Source organism: Manis javanica, chromosome 4 (assembly GCF_040802235.1).
Source record: "Manis javanica isolate MJ-LG chromosome 4, MJ_LKY, whole genome shotgun sequence".
NCBI classification, from domain to species: Eukaryota; Metazoa; Chordata; class Mammalia; order Pholidota; family Manidae; genus Manis; species Manis javanica.
In genome coordinates, this window is record NC_133159.1 from 140576535 (window position 1) to 140597174 (window position 20640).

The following is a 20640-nucleotide window of genomic DNA, read 5'->3' on the forward strand; positions in this document are numbered from 1 at the left end:
GTCAGGATAAGTAAAGTAAGGACTATAGAGATTAGATGAATTCCTGAGAACTCACAGCTGGTGACGTGATCAGTCCACTGATGGAAAACAGAGCTACCTGGATATACAGAAGCTGTACCAAAGCCTGTGCTGACCAGTGTTTATGCTTGTGATGAGAATGTGGGGAGGGCAGACCTGTGCCCTCGGTGCCTTGCTTACAGTTCACCAGCCTTACATGCCTACACACACCTCCTCTACCTTCCAAACAGCCTCCCTACATTTGTGTCTTCTCAGCTCCCCCCCTACATCCCCCGCCTCCCTCGCTGGGATTCAGGCTTCTCACTCACACACCCACATGGCCCCTACTCCCTATCGCCATTTGCAAACAGCTAAGTGGAGCGCAGCTTGAGTGTGATGCTTGGTGATGATGAGTTTCCCAGCAGGGGAAGGGTTTGCTTTGCAGAGACAAAGACCAAAGCAGCAGCATTAAATCTTCCTGCTAGTCCACACTCAGAGCGGCAAGGAGGCCCAGACAGCCTCTTTGGGAAGGCAGCAGTGGGGTAGAGCCAGAGCAAACAGAAACTCCAGGGGGTTAAATGCAGCAATAGACATGCCCAAGTAGGGCTGATGGGATAATGGAAGTGGGTCTGTGCATGGCCATTAACAGGCAGATGAAATAACAGAAACAGAGAGAAAAGGTCACAGGGAGAGGAGACTAGCCTGGGAAGCAGGGGGCTGGGTTCTAGCCCTGCTCTGCCACCCAATCATGGAATGATTTTATGCTTGAGTCTTAATTCAACTTGTTTTCTTTTCTTCTTTTTATGGGAGGGGAGGAGTGGATTACTTTTAACTCCAGCTAACCTGGAGTTTAACCAAAAAAACCTGAGTTACTCTAGGAAAGGGACTATATTTCAGTGCAGTTACTGCAGACAGAAGGGCCTCAGTGATTTACTCAACAACTGTAGAACTGGGCCTTATGCTAGAGCCTGGATACACAGTGTGGAGCAAAACTGCCTCCTCGATCTCCTGTTCCAATGGGAAAGGAGATGTTAATTAATAATCACACAAATAGCTATCTCATTACAATCACAATTCCTTCTCTGAAGGAAAGGGGTAAGGTGATATGAGATAGCATTATATGGGGATTTAATCTGGGCTCTAAGTTTAGGGCAGCCCTCCCTGAAAGTGAAGCTGAGATCTGAAGAAAGAACAAGAGTTAGCCCTGTAGAAAATAGGAGGATAAAACTTCAGGGATGGAACCAGAAGTACCCTGAGATGGGAGGGTTGTCTGGCTGGAGGAATGGACACAAGACCTGTGTGACTGAAGCAAAGGAATGCGGGGCCACTGCAGAGGAGAAGGCTGGGAGGTAGGTGGCACGGGGAGTGGCTGGGCCTGGTTGGCCGCCCTGAGGATCTCTGGGGAAATGGGTGGAACTGTCCGAAGTGCTGATTGGGAAATGTGCTAAGGTGCCAGGGAGACCGTGGGTGTGATGAGAGCGGGACGCTTTGGGTGGCTGCAGCGTCATGAAAGTGGGGGTGGGCCCCTCTCCCTACAACCGCCCAAATCACTCTTTTCCTGACTTTTGTGTAATATGACACTTCACAGGTCCCTGATATTTATCACTTGGAATATTTTATATACTTACCTCTTGTCACCATTCCCTGAGGGAACTAGGGGCAGGGAAGATTGCTGCTGCTGTAGTAAGGCAGAAAATTGAACAACTTAGTGATTTTTCTCATAAGGAAAATGAGGGGCTTGGAACCCATTAGGCAATCATTTCCATCTGTTTATTCATTCATTTGCAGGCTCTGGAATCAAAGGACATAGGGAAGCTCACGCCAGGTTATGAAAGAGAAACCTAAAGGCCCCTAGGAACGTAACAGAAATGAGTGAAGTGGGTCATGTGTATGAAAACTGAAGGAACACTAGGGAGAGGTGAGGTCTGGGGCAAACTGAAGTGACTATATCTAAAGGAGCTGTTGTTATGCAGCACCACATGGTTGCTGCTGTGGAGGGATGTGGGCTCAGTGTTGTCCCATCTTCTAATTTTTAAAGAGGCCTGACATTTCGATTTTTAGATGAAATTTCCTATTGTATAAATATGAAAAATAGAATTAAAAAAATACTAGTCTTGTGAGCCATATAACCCCATCTGTGGGGCCAGTGGGCCTCCAGTTTGCAACCTCTGTTGTGGTCTACTTTCCTTATTTGACAGATGGGTGTGTGGGTCTAGAGGGAGGACACAATTTGCTCAAGGTATCAGGGAATGTGTGTTTTCATGGACTAGTATGTACCGGTTCTAAGCTGGGGTGTCTACTACGTGCTAGGCCCAGTGGACACAAAGATGTGTTCATCATGATCCCAGCCCTGGGCAAGCTCATGGTTTGGTTGGGATGGGTGGTAAGTAGGCCCATCCCCTCCAGGACATGGCATGATAGCTGTTAGAGGTCGGCACTAAGGAAACACAGAAGAGGCACCCAGAACTTTCTGGCATGTTCTAAATATAATGAGGTAGAGCTCTTCAAGGAACTTTATAGTTTCCTGCAGCCCTAACAGGCAAAAAGCTTTCTGGTGCTCAGGAGCCCAGCCTCCGGTGGGGGTTTTGCCAGCAGATAGTTCCTGAGGCCAAGGACCACTCAACATTGGAGCCTAGGACACAGGAGTGTAGGCAGAAGCATAGCTGCACCCACAATTTACAGCCCACTCTCTGCTGCCTAATTGCACCATCAGCACTTGATGTCGCAGGGCCTGGGAGAGGATGGATGCGCCGCAGTTAGGGGCCTAATGGCTGCAGTAAAGCGTGGTATTTACAGTGTTAAATAGCCTGGCCCACCCATGTTTGGGGGCCTACCCTCCAGCTCCATGTTGGGGCCAGGAGCTCAGAGCATCTGGCTGGGTTTTGAGGGTGGCTTGAGAAGGGGCTCCCCGTGAACCCACTCTATCCCCTGCATCTCCCCTCTAATCTAGGCAGCAGAGCTCTGTGTTGGGAATATGGGCCTGGTAGCTGCCCTTTTCTGCTCCTCATTCTGGGTCTCTGAACCAACCGGCAACTCCCTAAGGGTAAGGGCATTGCCTTTACTAATGGATTGCGGCCCCCCAAGGCAAGAGCTATGTTTCTCTGACAAGATGCAGGACTCCCCCTGGGCCAGATTTTATACTCCTCATCCTATTTGGGGCTTTATCTTCTTAAGTGGACTGGGGCTGCATGAATACGGCGTATATCCCTCCGCTCCGCCAGCGGACTGATCTCTCTAAAAGAATGTGTTCTGTCTCCCCACCAGAGTCCTTGGAGATGAGGACTCCATTCTTTGGTGCTTTACCTCTCCAAGTCTCAGCTTTCTCATGTGTAAAATGGACTCTTGACAACCTTCTGGAGATTTTTTTTTTTTAAGTGGGGATTCAGTCTTGTTTCTCAAAGCATGGTCTCCAGACCAGCAGCACTGACATCACCTGGGGGCTTGTTAGAAATGCAGAATCTCAGGTCCCAACTCAGACCTACTGAATCAGGATCTGATTTTAACAAAATCCCAGGTAACTGTTCTGCACACTAAAGTCTGAGAGCTGCTGATTGACAGGGCACTTTAGACAATGCTTGACATACAGCAGGCCTCCATACGTTTTCATTCTCTCCTTCCTCACTTTTGGTTTCCAATGGCAATGTAGAGGCATTGCAGCTGCCATGAGTTGGTAGAGATGGGGAACCAATCTCAGGGGATGATGCACAGTAAGTACTCAATAAATACTTGTTGAATGCAAGAAGGGCCATTAAATCTAGCTCTCCAAGTCATTTACCCTGGCCACTGGACTTCGGCTTCTGTCCTGTCTCTGTTTCTCTCCAGAGTTTTCCCCCTCCTGCTAGCTATGGAAAGGAAGGGCTAAAATCTAAGAGCCAGAAAAAATCTGTGTCATGCTGAATGGTGCCTGTTCAGGCCACATCACTTGGGAATATGACAGAGGAAAGGTAGTGGACAGGCATCACATGCTGCCTTCGGAAAAAGGGCCCCCAAGTCCTTGGACACAGCCTCAGTCCACTCTGGGGATATTCCTAGGTATCCTTTCACATTCTTGTGTGGACTTGCTGTGCAGCTCAGGGTAAGAGATTATCTGTCTCTCTGGAAAGGGAGACCAGCCCCTCTAAAATATGTGGGCTCAGAGGTTGAGCTTCCTGACCTCACATTCAGTTCAAGAGCCCCCTCTGTAGGGCCGCTGATGAGGAAATGCTGGTCTCTGCTTTAACATTTTCAATACTGGGCATCCTGGCCTCACAGGGCAGCTTCTCCATGGGGACTGCTCTCATGGTTTCCAGGAGGGGCCCACATTACAGCCTCCCTGTATTTCAAGTCAGTTTGACCCAAAAAACAGAATTATAGCATGGGGTTAGGCTCTGAGAGGATAAGACACTGTCTCTGCTTTCAAGGAGTGTTCAGGGAGGTGGGGCAAATTAGACTCCTCTAGAACAGGGCAGAATGTGATTATGAGCTCGGTAAGAGAGGTCAGTGGTGTGGGGATACAGAGCAAGAAGACCATCGTTGTTGTGGATGTGGAGGAAATCAGGGAAGCTGCATGGAGGAGGGGTATTTGAATTGGGCTTTGGAGACTGGGCATGACTTCAGTGGACGTGTTGACTATTCTTGCATGTCTCTCAAATCTACCCTCCTCTCCGTGTTCCCTGCCTCTTCCTTGGGTCCAGCCTCGGCCACTTTCATCTGGTCTGGCGGCCTCACCACTCCCTCTCTCGTCTCACCTCCTCTAGCCATCCCTCCCTCAGCTGCCAAAGCAAGTGTTTGTTCACAGCTGCCGGTGAACAAACCCCTTGACACTTGTTCACAGCCCCCTCGACACTATGAGACCCTGAGATTCTGTGTCTCCCCACTATTCCCCTACTCTTTGCAATCCAGCAATCACAAACTGCTCCTCTGTGTTCCTTGTGACTCTGAGCCATTGTACATGTTATTCTCTGTTTGAAACACCTTTCCCCCAGCCTTTGTATCTACCTGCTAAATTTCTCTTTATCGTTCAGGATAAAGTTGCTGCAGGTGTCCTTGGTAGCTCTCTCTACCATTGCAAACAGCACATTGTATTTTAATTCTTTTTGGTGAGATGGTCTTCCCCTTTTATATCAGGCAGGGGCTTGCTGATCTCATATTATTCAGGATTTTATTAGTAGTGCCAACCGGAGATACTTAATGCATGTGAAAGGAACAGATGACCGAGTTACTAAGTGGCATTCCAGGCAGAGAACACAGCCTGGGCACAGGCATGGAGGAGGGACAACACGGCTGGAATGGGAAGTGAGGAAGGAGGTGGGGTACAGGTGGAGATGGCAGCCCTCAGGGTCCTCATCCTCCCCTCTGCAGAGGGATCTTCAAGCCCTGGGTCCTCAGCTGGGAGCCTGCGCAGGACCTGCCAGCCTCCTCCAGCTTTGCCTGCCCTGAGATTCCTCCCCAGAGAAGAGGGGGCGGGGAGATGACTTAGGCGCGGCAGCTCTCAGATGCACCCTCATCCAGCACAGGGCGCCCGCCAGCTGCCCGTTTATCAGGGGCTGTGTCGTCTTGTTGCTTTCTGGAAAGGGAAGTGGGAGAGATAATTGTGTCTCCTTGGGAAAAATACTGGTGCAGGCAGCATCATCTTTCTGTCAGCTTTGGGCAAAGAGATATCTACTCAGCATCCTTCCCCAGAGTTGGGTGGGGCGGGGAGAAGTGTTTAACACTTTGCCCTTAAATGCTCTTTGCAGAATCAGTTTCCAAAGGTGAATACAGCCTAAGGAATTTAGAGTCATTCAAAGATGTAGTTGGGAAGAGCCCTTGGGGTTAGGAGGGCAGAGAGCTGGTGGGAGACCATGGAGCTCAACGGGACAGCTGGCGGTTCTGGAACAAATATCAATTTAGAGAGTGCCTTTAATGCTTATTTTGGTCTTCCCGTCTATCCCAATATCTGTCTCTGTAGATTCTCCTATTCCACCCAGCCTGGGCTTCTCCAGGCATCTCCTTCCTGTTTCACCCACCCGGCGTCTGAGCCCTGGTCCAAGGAGGGGCTCTTGCTGCAGGCCAGTCAGGCCTCCCTCTCTGTCACTCGATTAACTTGATTTCCAAATGAGCTTAATCATGCCATCCTTCTTTATGGCCCAATCTGCAATTTCCACTAATTAATGATTACAAATTGCTAAGTAACAAACCACTCGATGGTGCTGCTATTATTAATAACTGGGGGTGGACCTAGATCAGACTGTGGGAGGAAGGGTCATTAGCCTTGTGTTGAGGGATGTGTGCTGGGGACAGGGCCAGTGGCCCACGGGAGGGCAGAGTGAGGCTGTGACAACCCCTGGGTCCTATCTGTTCTTCACCAGCTGGGGGCTAAATGACACACCCTGGTAGCAGCCCCAGGATCCTGATTGAGAGGATCGGGGACTGAGGGAGGTGGTGCTCAGAGCTATCTCTAGACAAGGCAAATTGGGAAATTGCACGGGCCTGCTGGAGTAGTGAGTGATCCAGCAAGCTGCCTGGGGAGGGCTGTGGGGAGGAAGGCTGGGCCAGCGGCACATGCTGAGCACCGACTCCGGGGGTTAGAGGCGTCCCAGCCATTCATGAAACATCCACAAAGGGCTGGGCTCCAAGGCAGCCTGCAAGACATGCTTAGAAGGGCCGTGACTATAGGCCTCTAGGGCTCGAGGGGATGGAATCATTTATTCTGCCCTGGAGAAGGTTGGAAGTCTCATGGAGAAAGCACTATTTGGGTAGGAACTCTGAGGATGGGAAAGACCGAACCAGTGGGGAGGGAGGGAAGGGCATTTCAGGAAGAGCTTCAGCAGAGCAAATGCTAGCATGTTCTGGAAGCAGTGAGTGCTCCAACATAGCTGTGTGTGTGTGTGTGTGTATGTGCACGTGCTCGACACACATGTGGGATAGCTGATGAGGAGTGAGACATGAGAAGGCCAGCTTGTGCAGGTGGCAGCAGCCAGCTTGGAGCTGCACCCTGCGGTGGTGATGGGTACTGGACGCTCGGGACGCAGACCCATATAGGTTTGAACCAAGCTCTTCCACTTATGGGCTATGCTCTGGACATGTTGCTGAACTTCTCTGAGCCTCATTTTCCTCATATATCCTCCAAATGAGGGTAAAAGCAGTACCCATCTTACAATAAAAAGATCAAATTGCTGTGAGGATCAAATGAATTAATACATCTAAAGTATTAAAGTATTACATGTACTTATGTGTATAAGTATTACATATAAAGAATGGTGCCTGTAATATAGAAGGTGCTCCATGGAGGTTAGCCATTATTATTATAATTCTTCTGTAAGAAACAGCACCATTGCAAGATTTTCTGAGGGAGAAAGACTTGGTCAGAAGAACTGGGGACAGAGTGCCCAGAAGGCATCCAGAAATGGGGTGTTTTGGGTTTTCACAATGACGGGACACCCTTGCTGGTATTAGGAGGGGGCAGAGGGGCTAAATATCTTCTCAGGAACAGGACATCCCAACCAATGAAGTACCACATCCTCCAATATGCCAGTGGTGCCCTGTGGGGAATTCAGCATGGATGGCTAGCTCTGGCTCTGGGGTCAGGTGGCTCGGAGAGGATGGCCGCTGCAGCGCCTGGTGCACGACTGTGTGCTGGGCTGGCTGTCTAGCCACAAGCTTGTCCACATCCCTCCTTCATTCTTCTTTCCTTTCTTTCCGTCTTTTCTTCCCTCCCTCCCTGCTTGATTTCCCTTCCCTCCCCACCCCTTTCCTTCCTTCTTCCTAATACAGTCAAATTCTGAGGGTAAAATTGTGAGCAGGTCAGCATCATGTGGAGCTTAGAGCCGAGAAGGGGAGACAGACAGGCTGTGGTGGGGAAATGTAACAAGGCATTTAACCCAGTTCTGGGCTGTGTTTAAACCTTTGGATTATAAGGAACAGAGACATTTACTTGAGTTTCTTCAATGACTTATTGGAAGGCTGCAGTAACAGGGTCGGCAGGAATCCCATGGGAAGTACAGAATCCAGGCATCACAGACATTGAATCTGGGAAAACACTAAGGGTCCAGGGCAGCTACTGGATCTGGTTTTCCTGCTTCCCCAGCAGCTTTGAGCATACTCATGAGATCATGAATATGCTCAGCTCTGCCCGGCATAGTGGCTTCTCTCTGGGTCTGTCTGCTTCCTCTGCTGTCCACACCTTCCTTCTCTTTCCCCAACATCTGTTTCTACTTACTTGTAGCTTTAATTCATTCCAGGCAGCCTCCTGGCCTTTCCAACTTTGTGTATGTTTCAATTCAAATTCTGCAAAGAGAATATGACTATACCATCCTAGTCCTTTTAGGGGAGGGCTTGCTCAGGATGGCCACCTCTCAGGAGCCCGCACTTGGTCTAATCGGTTGTGACCTGGTTGAGTGGCCTGGGCCCATGTCAGCACAGTGGGCTTCACCGGCTTGTCTAAGATGTTGGACCTTGTGATTCAGATCCGTACACGTGGTGGTGAGGGTGTTGCCTCTCTCTCCAAGAAAGATAATGACCCAAATTGTAACCATAAGCAGAGGGGAGTTCAGACAGCCACTTTCAGAGCTCCCCTCCAAAAGATTCTTTTTCCCTACAACTTGTCTAATTCCTGCTGTCCCTGGTGGCGAAACTCTGGATTTTCATTCTGGCTGTATTTAGCCTTCATTCAGCCGCACAAAGGCCTGGAGAAGTGGGACATATCACGATTTTCCAAGACCCTGCTCATCCCTGGTGAGATTCTTGCATTTCCTGGAATACAGGATGGTAGAAAATACAAACTTTGGGATCAGACAGTGGCTCTTTCTTTCCCAGGTGACCTCGTCCAAGTCAAATAAGCCTTCTTGAGTCCAGTTTCTCCATCTGTAAAGTGGATATCACAGTACCAGCATCACTGATGACTCCTGAGTGGCCAGCTGATAGTGCTGCCCTGTAGGTTATTGCTCTCTCCTCTGCTTAAGGCCAGGGTCCTCATCAGTTGACATGGTGGAGGTGGTGATGTGACCAAAAACCCTTGGATGATATGATCCCACCAGGCTCCCAGCCATGAATTTTGGACTGGTTAAGTTGGGAGGAAGGAGTTGAGGGGACTTAACGGGATGGACTTCTCTCTACCTCAGAGCTTCCCCCAGTCCTTTTCCCCCTGTTCTTGTGTATGCCTCACGCAGCTCAACCAAGTACCTGTCACCTGCTCCAATGCCACTGTAAACGCAGTGCCTCTGCTTGGCTCTGCAGGCTGCATCTCTCTGCTTACAACAGCTCCCTCTGCATGCGCCCGGACCAACTACGCCTCTTATTTTCCCCAAATGCACTCCCATGAGGCTTAATACTCCCCAGCACCTTCCCAGTTCCTCTGTCTCACTGTCTCTTCATTTCTTTGTGTGTTGTTCTCCGCCTCTTTCTTACTTTTGGTTCTGTTTCTGTTGGAATACATGGCTGAGATGCTTCTTCAGAGCCTATTCTCACTTTTGCTAAAATCTCAAGGATGGATAGACATGTGGAAGGACGTACTGACATCACATGTCACCAAAGCAGTTTGTTGACCTTTCTTCTGAAAAGATAGTTTGAGGGAGACAAATGCTGATCTGCACATGTCTCAGGGGATCTGGGGTCATGGGAGGGGAGCTGAGTGGGATTTAGGACTCTGCTTGGTGGATTTGAATGCAATATTGTTCTCTGATCATTAATTCTTCTCCATTACTGTTGGACAAATTAAAAATCTTAAAAAAAAAATCTGACACTAAACACTCTCAGGGAGAAAAGCCCACCCCAATGAACAATAAGCCATTTTATGTCTTCTCATCCCCTCCAGGTTTGTTAATGCACACACTCATTTTGTTTGGTTGTAACCAATGTGTGAAAATGCTTCTGCTTTTTCCACTTAACAGTATTTTACCTAAACGTTCCTATTGTATGCACTTCATCTACAGAGCTGTCATTTTTAATAACTACAACACATAAATATGACCACAGTTTGCTTGCTGCTATTGTTGGGCATTTGGGTGGCGGCCAAATTTTCAGTCTTGCAGTGTTGCCACGAACATCTTTGTCAAGCTTTTATTTTTTTTTCTCTGCCTTTGGATTATTTCCCATGGGTTGATTCCCACAAGGAGAACTACCAGGTCAAAGGGCACGAACAGTATCACAGCTCCTAATCCACACTGCAGGTTGTTTTTCCAGAGAACAGACTTGTGTTGTAGCATGACCACCAGCAGGCACAGGAATGGAACTGTCCAGTGGGGACAAGGGCTGCTGCCTCCACCCTCCTGTGTGACCTTGGGCAAGTTGGTTCTCCTCTCTGGACCTAAGTTTTCATAATAAAAGGAAGGAGTTGGAGGAGGTGATATGTGATGGGGACATACTAGGCTTCTTGACTGCAGGCTGGTTTGATTGGCAGACCCTGGGATCTCAGGCTACCGGGTTTGAGTACCTTTCCTTGGCAGTGAACACAATGCCAGGATGATTTGCTGTTTGTATTTCAGATGGATTGTGTTGTGTGTATGTGGGATGGGGGCTGTGCTGGGCTCTGGGGAATGCAGTGTGGTGATCCCATCTGTGGATGCCTGGTGCCCAGTTGTTTAGCTGTACTGGCTGTTTACACTCTGTCTCTTCTGCTTGGCTGACATCCATGCTGTGCTGGTCATTGAGTGTTTTGAATTTCAGTCCTGGATATTCAGGAAATGTTTGGGAGTCAGAACTGAGTTTGAATCCAACCTTGGCACTTATTGCTTTTGTGAGATTTGAGCAGATGATTAATATCTTGGAAACTCGGTTAACATACCTATAAAATGGGAATAAAAATGCTCACCTTATATAGATTGCTCCAGAAAGTTAAGTAAGGTAATGCATGTAAAATACTGTGACAGTGACTGATTCGTTGGAACATTCTATATTAGTATTATTTTCCAAGGACCTTGTGCCTCCCCAGTCTGGCATGATACTTCTCAAGTAGGATGTACACCACCCAAGTTATTTCTGCTTCCTGTCCTCTGAGGAAGAATAAATTGAGCAGGGTCCTGAAGGGTACCAGGGAAGAAGGGCCTTATCTTCCTTGGGGCTAGTCCAGCCCTGGCCTTTTCTGGATTCTGTTCACGATGAGCCCACATTAGGTGGACCCTCCTGCCAACCTCCCTTCCCTCCACACACACTGACCCCTTGCAGAGCTGCTCAGCTCCAAGGCAGAGACTCCCAGAGCCCAGTCAGCACAAAGGCAGCCCGTGCTGGGTTCTGTCTGTCTCCAGCTCTGATTCTGGCCTTCGATCCACACCTCTGCCTTGTCCTGGAGCATTTCTCACAACCGTGGGCTCTCAGAATTAGGACCATTTGGAACTCTCTCCAACTTCTTGAAGAGCCTGGAGCTCATGCTCAGAGCCAGGGCCCTGCTGCTTGCGACTTGGCTCTCCCGTCCGCCTTTGCAGGCAGCCAGGCTCTGCTGGACCCAGCTGCTTGGACTCCCCCTCATTCCTCATGGTCTGCGAGCTCCACAGAGTGCTTGCCTGGCCAGCACCTCTCTCCCCACCTGGCCCTGCCATGGCATTGTCTGTCTGGGGGGAGGAACTGGTAGGAGAACCTCCCAGGGGCAGCCCACCCACTGGGAGGTCAAGCCAGGGCCCCAGGCCAAGAAGCCTTCAGAACAGCAGGTTGGTCAAGGGTGGTAGCACCACCACGGAAGGTGTTGGGAAGGGGAGTGGGGAGGACAGGGGGACTTCTGGATCAGGGGCCCATAGAGGACTTTACCTACCCTGGGACAAGTTCCCTCCTACACTGTGCTAATGCCCAGATAGGAGGAAGATCTGGCCCCATATTCCAGGAACTATGCTAAGTTCACGGATAGGGAACATGAGAGGCCCCATGCCTGTCCTCCTGGAGCTGAGAGTCTAAGATTCAAGTCCCCACCTTCCTTCCCATGTGTTCACCATCAAGCCCTCTTTTCTTTGCATCCTGCTTCTCACCGAGCAGGACTTCCTAAATGCCCACCTGCTAGGAACGGGGGACTGAAAGGAGGCAGCGTCCTGGGGTTTCCCCATACCAGGGGTCCCAGAGCTATGGCCTGTGGACAGATCCGGTCCACCACCTGCTTTTGTACATAAACTTTGGAATGCAGCCATGCCCATTGGTTCCCACATTGTCCATGGCTCTGTTCCCTCTACATGGCAGAAGTGTGTGGTTGTGACAGAAACTGTATGGTCTGCAAGTTGTGAAATATGTGCTACTGGCTTTTTGGTGTCTGTGCTATTTGGGGAGTGATTAGAGCCCCCCTCACCTTCAGGGCCTTGCTATAGACTAGCTGTAAGGGTCTTAGGGCAGCATGACCCCAGGTGGGCCAGGCTGGGACTAGCAGCCCCAGGGCTGACTCTGTTTGTCGGGCAGACCCCAGGGTGTGGGGTGGCAGCCCTAGGCAAGGACATTGTCCACTCGGAGGTTTTTTTCACTCTCTGCTGGAGCCTCGGGCCATCTCCCCCTCTTTGCACACACTTCCCCCTTCCTGAGTGGAGATAACTTTGGGTAAGAAAGTGCCCTAGTCCCACCCTATCCTCGCCACCCTCCTTGTTGGATTCATCATAGACAGGAATACTGGAAAAACTGAAGCTGCCAAGCTGCTAAATCATTGTGTCCTTTTTTGGTTTCAATTTGTCCATCTGTCCATGGGTCAAGAAGACCTGGGTTGTTGGCTCTCCCTGAGAAGAATGCAGACCTTCACTCTGCAGTCAGGATAGCTGCTATTGCAGTTCTCTGGTCAGGGAGGGGAGGGAGCAGGGCCTCCACACCCACAGACCCACGGGTTTTCCTACAGTGAGCCCAAGGCAGTAAACTACCATTCCTAAAAAGTGTCTTCACAAGTCATGGAAACAATGCAATTAGCAGCCTCTTTGTTCAGGGTGTTAATTAACTTGTTTTTTTTTCTGAATCCACCTTCTTCTAGGTACAGCCCATCATCTCTGGGGTGCTGGCAGGGGGAAGGCAATTAGATCCTTGTTACTGTGCAATTAATTATGGTTTGAAAACTGCTTGAGGAGGCTGGGAGGAATTCCTAGACAGCACAAGTCCCAGGAAGAGGCCTGGCTTAGGAGTAGGTGCTGAGCTGAGCCTACTTTGAGGGACTGGAGAAAAGGCTATGGAGCGCAGCTCAGGGCATTGCAGAAAGGCAGATCTGGGCACATCACTCCTCTGCTCAAGAACTTTCAGTGGCTCCCTAGTCCTACCCACTTAAGACTAAACACCCTATTTGAACTTTCAAGTCATCTGTCATCTGGCCTAGAGCCATCTTCCCAGAGTTATCGTCCACTGCAGATACACAGTCTATTTCCCCAGCAAACCCAGGGCTCATATTATTTGATGTGCTTTCCCTGTTTGTGCTCACACTGTTCCCTCACTTCGGAGTTCCCCTTCATCTTTGCTGAATGGCAAGATCACTGTTGCAAGTACCTGTTCCTCCCTGGAGTCTTCCTGAGGGCAAGAAGACTCTTAGAAAGGGTAAGGGCTTTGGATGCAGATGAACTTGAACTTAAGTAATTAACCTCCTACAGCTTTATTACCTCCCTTCCATTGCCTCCAGTGCAAAGGGGACTCTAAGACCTGCCTCAAAGATATTGCATGCCAGTGTCCAGCTTGGATGAGTCCCCTCTGAACCCCCTCAGTGCTCAAGCCATGGCCACTAGCATTTGCCTCCGCAGCAATCACTGCAGCTAACTGGGCCATAGGCTCTGCTGTTTTCAAACTAGTCCATCCTTTGTCTCCTGTGTCCTTCACCTCAGTCCCCCGAGGTGGGCAGCTGCATTCTGCACACAGCCTCAGAGGGTCTGAGGTAGTGGTTCTCAATGAGGTCAGTACCGCCCCCTGGAGGCATTTTGGACCACCACCATGATTTGAGGGTGCCCTGGAGTTTGGTGGGCAGGACTAAGGATGTTACAAGTCCCGCTGGATGTCAAAAAACACCTGTATATTTGTCTGAGGCTAGAGCTTAGCTCTGTGGTTGCTATGTTTTCAGTATTTTGCAGCATGATTTGTATATTTATAAATGCATATTTAGTGTGTGTGTATACATATATAGACACATAAAGATATATATAAACATATATATATATAAACATATATATATATACACACACATATATATATACACACACACACACATATATATATATATGTTTGGACTCAGATAAACTTGGACTTAGGTAATTAACCTATACATGTGAACAATTTCCAGGAATGTAATGACCAAGTAAATTGAAGGAAGATTGGATTTCGTTTTGATGAAGATTTTATGAAGGTTTAGCAGTTGGAAAACCACATCCTGGTTGGTAGATGGCAGTGTTCTCATGGTGTCTCAAACCTGAAAAGAACCCACCTAATCCATCAGCATTTGTAGGCTTTCTGTCATTGAGGCATTCAGGTGCAAGTGTTTGACTCTGGTGTGTCTTGTGGGTGGTTGTGCTCAAGCTTTCACGTACTGAAATACATATTACTGTATTATAATCTCCCCCCCCCCACTTAGTTCTCCTTTATATTACAATTAGGGCATTAAAATTTACATATAGAAGTAGGTTATACGCTGATGGACAGTGACTGCAATGGGGTATGGGTGGGGACTTGATAATATGGGTGAATGTAGTAACCACATTGTTTTTCAGGTGAAACATTCATAAGAGTGTATAACAATAATACCTTAATTATAAAAAGAAGAAGTAGGTTATATGCTCTATTAATATCATTTCATTTTTAGAGGGCATCCAACATGTTTGTTCCGAGCAGGATGATGATAAACCTGAGATGATTCCAGTCTGAAAAAATTCTTGTTTGGGCCCCATCCCTGCTTGGTCAGGGACAGGGACCAGGTGGCAGTTCTGGGAGCCTGTCGCTGCTTTGAGTCCCCTCCTCCCCCACCCCCTGCGCCTCCGCTGCTCTGTGTGTGTGTGTGTGTGTGTGTGTGTGTGTATGGGTATGACTGTCACCTGTGGGCTTTTCAGGGTGTACGCCCGAGGGTGAGCTAGGCTGACTGTGCTCCTGAGCAGCAGAAGTATGTCTATGTATGGCAGAGTGGGCCTGTGAAGACACATGCCCGCCCCCACAGCACACCTGCTTCCCGTGTACCTGAGGGAGTCTGGCCATCAGCAGCTGTAGCCTTCGGTCTTTCAAACAAGAGGGGAACAGTTGTTCCACTTCAGGGGGATCCTGCCTCACAGCCCTCCTGGTCTTGGCCTGAGAAGTGACAGCCATTCCAGCTAAGGGGAGGCCTCCGTCTTGGCAGCCCTGCTCTTCCCCAGGCCACCTGGCCCAGTTTCCAGTTCCTGTCACGCCCCTCCGCTCCCACCTCCTCCCTGGGGAAGTCCTCTAGCCAGATAAGGAATCATCAAGCTTAATTTAAGTTTAGCTAAACCAGGAGGAGCTCCAGTTCCCCACTGGATTTGGGCAGCTCCTTTCCCCTTGATGGGCCTTAGTTCTCCATCTGCACAGTCCAGGTGTTCCTTCTGCACTCATGTTTCTCTAGTCTATGACTGTTTTTCCGTCTCAGATCTTCCCCCAACATCCTTCACCCCTTCCTTGCATTCCCAGACTGGGCTCCCTGCAGTGTATGAAGTGATACCCAAAGAGTTAATAAAGGGCTTCCAGAGGTATATTGCATCTTCTCCCATCCCAGGCCAGCCCCTACCCTGCCAGTCCTTCCAGGCTGTGTTTGTGTTTGCAGTGGAAAGTAACTCCTAATAGGAAGCTAATGCCCCAGTAACAGCAATGCCCACCTCTCAGGAATGCACAGCTCTCCTTATCCTACAGTTGATTAGCAGATAGCTTTGGGGGATGTGGTAGGGGGAGGGGGACTGGCAGCCTCATTACTTGTAAATTTTCAATCTCCAAAGGAAGTATCTGTCCCCGGACTTGGGAGAGCAGGGAGTTGAGGTATGCTGTAAAGTGCTGGAAATATTAGCACATGTGTGTCTGGGTGTGCACACACAAGTGTCTGTTTTTGTGTGTGTATGTGTATATGTGTTTAGGGATGGGCTGTGGGATGAGAGGGATATATGTAATTGCCTGTGGGATAATTGTCTTGAGCTCCTTCTCAGGTTTTTGTCTGGATGGGGTAAGTGTCCTGCTCTGTGACCCACCATTTGGGGTTGGACCAGCCAACTTCGAGGCCCAGAACTCCTGGGCCTGGGTCTGCCAGTTCCAGGTCCTTATGGTCTGTAACCTGGCAGCCTTGTCTTCATCAGCTGATCTCCCCCTCCCATCCTCTTACTCTCTGAAGAATGGGAGCCCTGCTCTGCTGCTGTGGCTGTGGGACCTGGGGTGGTAGTCTGGGTTGGTGGGGTGCTTTGAGGTGGTGGAAGCAATGGCTGGGTCACTGGAAGCTGGTGCTACAGACTGCTGGAAGCTGGTGCCCTGGCCCTCCTTTGCAGATGGTCTCCATGTACAGATATACCTCAGAGAGATTGCAGGTTTGGTTCACAATAAAGTGAGTCAACATTTTTTGTTTTTTTTTGAATTTTTGGTTTTCCCAGTGCATACAAAGGTATGTTTATACTCTACTGTAGTTTATTAAGTATACAATGGCATTATGTCTTAAAAGACAATGTACAAACCTTAATTAAAAAACACTTTTTGCTAAAAATGCTAACCATCCTCTGAGCTTTCAGCAAGTTGCAGTCACTGATCTCCGATCACCATAACAAATACAGTAATATTGAAAAAGTTTGAACTATTGCAAGAATTACCCAAATGTGACATAGAGACACAAAGTGAGCATTTTCTGTTGGAAAAATGGTGCCAATAGACTTGCTTGCTGCAGGGTGGCCACAAACTGTCAATCTGCAAAAAATGCAGCATCTGTGAAGCACAATCAAGTAAACTATGCCTGTATTTCAATCTGAAATAGCCTGTCCTGTTCACCTCTCAGAGGCAGCAAGAGAGAGTTTCAGTGGAAGGACCCTCCTGCTTTCTGAGGCCCAGAGGCTAGGAGATCCTTTTTTCTAATTGTTGGCCCATATTGAATGGCATATAATTCTTCTAAAAAATTATTTGTTGTTGAATTTCCGGTTTAACTGGGCATCCTGCATTTTATTTCCTAAACCTGTCAAACTTGGAAGGTCACCTGGTCCATTGAAAATGGGAAACCTAGGGTGATGTGCCTTGCCCTTGAGTTGTGCTCCTGACCTTTCTCATCTGTAAATGGTACCCTGCTGACCAGGTGGGAGAGTGAGGAAGACCATGGATTCCAAGACTTGGGCCTGACAGCCGCCTAGCCTCCTCTTCTGCCCCTGGTGTATCCCATAAGCTCTGGGAAGGTCAGGGCTAAAGAGGACTTCAGAGATCACACAGCTTCCCCAGCCTGGCTGATCCCCATTCCTGGAAGCATTGATTCCCCAAGCTAGGGTTTAAGTATATGTGTTTTGACAAGCTGTGAGGTAACTCCAAGGCTCATCTGGGATGGGACAGGGCATATCCAGTCCAGTGTCCCCCTGCACTAAGGAGCGCACAGAGGCAAGGCCAACACCATAAGCGGTGGCTGAGCCAGCCCTCAGGCCCAGTTCTCCCTCTTCCAGCCTGGGGCCATAGAGCTTGTTCTTCCTGCCTCATTCCAAGGTGAGCCACAGAACGAGGTGCTGGGAGGAACAGAACACGGGAGGGCCTGGTTGTTTTAATAGGCCTTTGTGTGTCCCAGGTCCTTCTGTTGGCATTAGGGCCAGGTGGAGTCATTTGTGGTGTGGAAAGATGTGGTGTCTGGGTCTGTGAGCCAGGGCTGTGCAAAAACTCCAACCCTTCATCCACCATTGCTGTACCTGTCCCCAGCCTGGACTCGCTGCTTGCACAAGTCCTCTCCTCACTGCCTTGTGTGTCTAGCTCCCACCACCAGGTCTTGTTCATACCATTATCCCCTCCCTTCTGCCAGGCCCTTTCTCATCTTGAAATTCTAGACATAGCATGTCAGAGCTCAACTAGGCATCCCCAGTGGCTAGAGTATTACATGTTGTAGCTACTCAATAAGTAACTGCTGAATGGCTGGCTGGCTGGATGAAAGGACACTGGAATTCCTGTCAGGAGACCCAGATTCTTGCTTCAGCTTGACCACTGGCTGTGTGCCTTAAGACGAATCACTTGATGTCTCTGGGCCTCCATTGCTTACTCCCCTTAAATATTAACACAACTCAAATGAAATAACACAGGTATATATCCTTGGATCTAAATCCTCAAGACATTTTCTTCCTTTCACTTAATTGCATGTATCCATAGGAGAATTCGTGACCATATCCTGTGTGTGTGCTGTCTTCCAAAAAAGGTGGGGTCCAGAGACTCTGCCACTTGTCCCCAATAAATCACCTATGCACCGAAGCCCCTGATCTGTACCTCCAGCCCAGCCTATCCTAAGCTATCCTAAGCTATCCTAAGACCTCTCCATCTATTACCTGAAACTCAACACAACAGAATCCAAATCGGCATCCTCTTCCCCATAGCTGCTCTCTACCTCTGCAGGCTTCTTCCCAAGCAATGTCCCCACCGTCCACTGACTTGTTCCATCAGAAACCCAGGGATCAGATTTTCCACCACACAACAGGTACCAAGTCCCGTTGACTTTACTTCTTCATCTCCTTTGTACCTTTGTCGTGACCTCTGCTCCACCTCCCAGACCCTGGCCCTGGCCTCCTATCTCCAGTATTAACCTCTCTATCCTCACACCTGAAATGTACATCTGATTCCATCACTTCCTCATTTAGAATCCTTCAGTGTCTCCCTGTATTCCTCAGGGTCAGGTCTAAACCCTTTCAGAGTGGCTCACATATAAGCCAGCATGTTCTGGCCACTGTGTTTCCAGCCTCAACTTCCAACACTGCCACCCACTTCAGACTCCTGACTCCATTGTTCTGAATGAACTGCCTGCAGTCTCATGAATTTGCTGCCCACTTTCCCATGGCTGGACCTTTACCTGGCTAACTGCAATCCAAACTGCAGGTATCTGGTTTCTGGAAGCTTCCCTGACTGCCTGTGGCCCCTACCCCCAAGGCTTGATTAGGTGCCCCTTCTGTATGAGTCTGCAACACCATGCTCCTACTAAGGTCTCATCACATCCTACCTTACCAACACTTACCATAGTGAGTTGCTGAGTCCCGTGTACCTTCCTCAACAAACTGTGGGCTCCTTGAGGCGATTGTGCCTGGCTCATCTCTGTGTGCTCAGTGTCTAGCACTGTGCCAGACTAAGGGAGGTGGAGGTAGGTAGAATGCAGTGGTTAAGAATCCAGACTTTCACCCAGTGCCATCCAATACAGTAGCCGCTTGCCACATGTGGCCGTTGAGCATTTGCAAAACTGAGGGTCTACGCTGAGAAGTGCTGTGAGTGTGAAATACACACTGGATTTTGAAAGCTTAGCATAAAGACAAGAATGTGAAATACTTCATTAATACTATTTTATGTTGATTAAATGTTGAAATGATAGTATTTTGGATCTGTGGGTTAGGTAAATTATCTTATTAAAATTAATCTTACCCCTGTTTATTTTTGCTTTTTAGAATGGGGTTCTTAGACAATTTAAAATCATACACATGGCTCATGTTACACTTCTGCTGGACAACACCGCCCTGAGCTGGACCCCCCAGGTTCAGATCCCTTATCCGTTACTCACTGGTTAAATAGCTTTGGGAAACATGTTTAGACTCTCTGTGCGTCAATTTTTACATCCGTAAAATAAGGATGGTATTAGAATCCTCCACACAGCGTTGTTATGAAAAGCAAATGAGTTAATTTGTGTTTTGCAGATAGGAAGTCCAATATAAATATTAACCATCATTTTGATTAGTTACTCAATTAATATTTGTTGAATCAGGTGTTGAATTCTTGAATCCTAGCCTCCTTACCTTCACCCCATCCCTGCAGCTACCACTTAAGCTGTCGCTCAGCATTTATTCAGCAAATATTTATTGAGAAACTACAACGAGTCAGGCATTGTGATCGACACTGCAGGCAAAGAGGAACATTTAATTGATCAATTAATTTATTCAGTGAATCTTTGTGGAGTATATATCTTTTGTGCCAGGTGCTGGCTAGACTCTGGGGTACATGGAGGTCAAATGCTGCCCTCCGGGATTCTCGGGCACACCGAGGAGACAGATCCTAGCAAGGTCATGGTTGGCACTGTGGGCTGCATTCTGGGATAGTGGGTGCATGGAGTGATGGAGACAAAAAGGACAGACCAAACCCAGCTTGGGAAAGGAGAGTGTCAGAAATGCTTCCTGGAGGGGGCGACTGATGCATGAGCAGGGTCTGGCCAGGCAGAGGGAGGCCACGCAGGGAGAGGAGAGACATTCCTCCCTCATCCATCAGATGCCGGGTAGAGAGAAGCGGGGTCACAAAACTTAACCTGAAATGCGCAACCACATCAATATCAGTCGAGGCGGCTGTTTGTTCCTAAGTGGACAAGCCAGCTGGTTGATTGAATTTTTCACTTATCATTAGGATGTCGAACAGCATCTAGAAAACATAGCCCTCCAGCCAGGATCCTCAGCATCCCTGGGGTTGAGCTTGGGCCCCCAGACGGCGGCACCTGCCTGCAGCCCCAAACCCTAGAGCCAGCCTCCCTTGCCATCAGTGCACAGCTGGTAAGTTAAAAGCAGTTTAGAGATAATTCCACCTCTGCACTGAAGACTTCCAGCCACTGTTAATGAATTTAAATGCTGGGGATTTTCTCTGATGCCTCAT

The 20640-nt window shown here is 48.7% G+C and overlaps 1 long non-coding RNA gene across 1 annotated transcript; it reads left to right on the forward strand.

The window, feature by feature from the left end:
* Positions 1-1356: 1356 nt before the first annotated feature.
* Positions 1357-20605, forward strand: LOC140848757 (uncharacterized). Its single transcript, XR_012129873.1, has 3 exons — positions 1357-1446; positions 1786-1915; positions 20398-20605. It is a non-coding gene; the product is annotated as an uncharacterized lncRNA (long non-coding RNA).
* The last annotated feature ends 35 nt before the right edge of the window (positions 20606-20640 follow it).